The sequence below is a fragment of the Priapulus caudatus genome, unplaced genomic scaffold, assembly GCF_000485595.1.
Source record: "Priapulus caudatus unplaced genomic scaffold, Priapulus_caudatus-5.0.1 Scaffold5, whole genome shotgun sequence".
Classification (NCBI taxonomy): Eukaryota; Metazoa; Priapulida; class Priapulimorpha; order Priapulimorphida; family Priapulidae; genus Priapulus; species Priapulus caudatus.
The window spans coordinates 518,930-522,642 of NW_014577066.1; positions in this window are offsets into that span (position 1 = coordinate 518,930).

The window sequence follows — 3,713 nt, forward strand, 5'->3', positions numbered from 1 at the left end:
TAGAGATAGAGAGAGGGGTAGAGAGAGGGGGAGCCGTTCCTTGTTGGTAAATATAAGGTATGCGTAGGGCGGGTGAGGTTTCCTTATACTATGTTATAATTGCCAGGCCCCAAGTATGGATTCGTGCAGGTGCAGTCAGGAGACATTTCAGCGCGTCGGGGCCACGTGCGGGTCTCTTGTGTAAATAAGCCGTCTTGGTGATCGACACGAGGTGCACAGTTAGAATGGGTTTCTATGATAGTTATGTCGCATCGCCATTTTCCCCCCAAGAAATAGGACAACGCTTGAACGCGTTAATGTGAAATTGATCGCGGCAGGGGCAAGGTTGTAGTTGTCGTGCACATTATAAATGAAAGATTATCTATACGTGAAACACAGCCTTGGTTGTCTCGAACTACTTTACACCTGTAAGGAAGACTTAGAAATTTACAAACAGATAGTGAAGTGAAACGAAGCGGACGCGGCATGGATGAGCTTACATTGGTAATAAATAAAAAGTCGTGAGTCATAATACGTCTTTTGTCATGCTGTGTGGACCTGGCGGAACTCTGGCAATAATTACGAATAATAAATATTCAGAATTATGTATGTTGCAACTTGTTTGTTTTTTTGTTTGTTGTTGTTGCGCCCACATGCACGGCCGTAGCTAGCGGGGGGGGGGCACTTGCCCCCCAGAAAAAAAGTAGATACAATATATGGTCACCTTCCTAGAACACACCATGTGTATGGCTTTGCCCCCCCAAGGGGCAAAAAATGGGTTAGCTACGCTTCTGACATGTCTATGGCTAATATAATGTGCTGGCACTGTCCGATCACAAACATGATCCTGACGTCAGACTCTGTCATCAGCCTCTCCCCCACGTAGCCGTAACCTAACCCGTAGCCTATGGCAATGTCATTTTGCATATTTGGTCTTTGACTATATTATCAAGCCTCTCCACTTCCGGCCCGTGAACCGTCACAGTGAAATAATCACGTACATTTCATATCTGACTAGTAATACCAATGATCTCTTCTTCTGATCCGCGAACCATGGCGATGTAATAATCAAGCATCATTGATGTCGGGGATAGTACCACTTATACACGGTTCCAGCGTTATCGCGCCACTCAATCACTCGTGTGCGGACGTTCCGGCAGCATTCGCGCCGTACGAGTTCGCTCAGCATTTCCTGTTACTCAATCTTACCTGTTACTCAGCCTTACCTGTGGGTCAGCCTTGCCTGTGGGTCAGCCTTGCCTGTCACTAAGCCTTACATGTTGCTCAACTTGCTACCTGGTTTTTAGCATTTCCTGTTGCTTAGTCTGACCTGTTATTCAGCCTCATCTGCCCGTCATCTCCACCTGTCCGCCAGAATCACCCGTTGATCAGCCTTATCTATTGATCAGCCTTATCTATTGATCAGCCTTACCTGTTGATTTGCCTCACCTGCTGCCCAGCCTCACCTGTTGCTTAGTACGACGCGCAATAGACTCCCCGTCATTTATATTACTGTCAATATTCTCCATGTAATAAATAAATATATATATTCCCCTGTTAGCGTTCCCTGTTAGCTCTCTATTAATCCCCATAAATCTACAATTAACTTTTTTTATTAACTAAGCGGCTAGACTCGCCGCACGCGTGGTTTGCTTACGGCAGCAGCCGAGCCTATCGTGCCCTTGATCTGCCCGCTTCGCACTATGAATCCAAATTCATGCGGAATAAAAATAGCGGCTGCGGGAGAGTACGGCCAGGTACACGCAGCAGAGCATGGAGTAGATCTCCGCAGATAAGCTGGACGTAGGCATGCAGCTATTACACGTCAGCTCGGCTCGTTTAAGCGTTCCCATGGCAGCGCGCATGCATCCGCTGGTATTACGGAGTACCGTCTCCCTCATTCCTCTTCCCTTTTCTCACCGTCTTCCACTTGCGTTTGTCACGCACTCTCTCTCGATCTCTTCTTTCCTCTATCTCCCGTCTCTGTGACGCCACTCTCCGCTCCTCTGTCTGTCACAGCGTTTTTGTTGGCCCATAAGATGATATTGCTGACGCTGATTGTGCGAGACGGAGGCGGCACCTGTGCGCATCCCCTTGTATGCATCCCAGCGGTGTGCATCCCCGTGTGCCTATCCCAGCGGTATGCATCCCAGCGGTGTGCATTCCCGTGTGCCTATCCCAGCGGTGTCCATCTCAGCGGTGTGCATCCCAGCGGTGTGCATCCCCGTGTGTCCATCCCAGCGGTGTCCATCCCAGCGGTGTGCATCCCCGTGTGTCCATCTCAGCGGTGTGCATCCCAGCGGTGTGCATTCCCGTGTGCCTATCCCAGCGGTGTTCATCCCAGCGGTGTGCATTCCCGTGTGCCTATCCCAGCGGTGTCCATCTCAGCGGTGTGCATCCCACAGCGGTGTGCATCCCAGCGGTGTGCATCCCCGTGTGTCCATCTCAGCGGTGTGCATCCCAGCGGTGTGCATTCCCGGGTGTCCATCCCAGCGGTGTGCATCCCAGCGGTGTGCATTCCCGTCTGTGCAACCCCGTACGTGTATGCATCTCAGAGCGCGTACACATTCCATCCACCTGTATCTGTATGCAGCTCCGTGCGTGCGTGCGTGTGCGTGCGTGTGCGTGTGTGCGTGCATCCAACCTGCGTGCGTCTAAGAATACGCCGACAGCTGCTGTATCACGGCCCCCGGCGCATTGCATACACTCCCGCTGCAAATCTTCAGTGGCGTGAGCGCAAGGGCTATATAGCCGGCACCTTCAATCACCGCGACGAGCAAATTGACGCGCATGCGTTGCGTGCGACGTCATAATTAGGCAGTGTGACTCTACGCGCATATATCACGTGGCGTATGTTTAGGCAGCGCGCGGGAATGGGGTAAGTGGCGCGCGCGGCGAGATAAAATACATTCATGCACGCATGCACGTATTCGCACCCGTACGCACGGCGCACGATGCGCTCGAATTACACTACTGGCATATATATATTATAGTAAGATAATAGGTGGCGGAACCTCCGCAGTGACAGTTACAGCTGCTCAATTTGCGGAACCCCTCATGCACGATGACACAATTAAGGTTGCGATAGAGTTACGAGAGGAAGAGAAAAGGGAGGAGCGCTGCATTCATGACTAGCGTTCCAACGCAGTAGTGAAATAGAGTTATAGACCTGTTTTCGTGATATATATATATTTGTCCTAGATGCGAGGAATGTGTGCATGAAATAATATCTTTCGCCATCTAACGGCTCAGTCATCCGTACGACCGCGTCAGTTCGTCCATCTAGCCGCGTCTCTATCACGTACACTGATATTACAATGACGCGTTGGAATAAGAATCTAGTTAGATTGGTGCAATAGAGGATGAGAGAGAGAGAGAGAGAGAGAGAAAGAAAGAGAGAGAGAGCGCGAGAGAGTGCGAGACAGATAAGGGAAAAACGAGAAAAAGCGAAAGAAATGGCGAGTTAGGGCACGAAAGGGCCAGAGGGCAGAGATTGAGAGATAACGCGCGCGTAAGCGGTCAGGGCGGACAGCAGCCCATATATACGAGTGAAATAGAGATAGATAGATAGATAGATAGATAGATAGATAGATAGATAGATAGATAGATAGATAGATAGATAGATAGATAGATAGATAGATAGAGAGATAGATAGATAGATAGATAGATAGATAGATAGATAGATAGATAGATAGATAGATAGATAGATAGATAGATAGATAGATAGATAGATA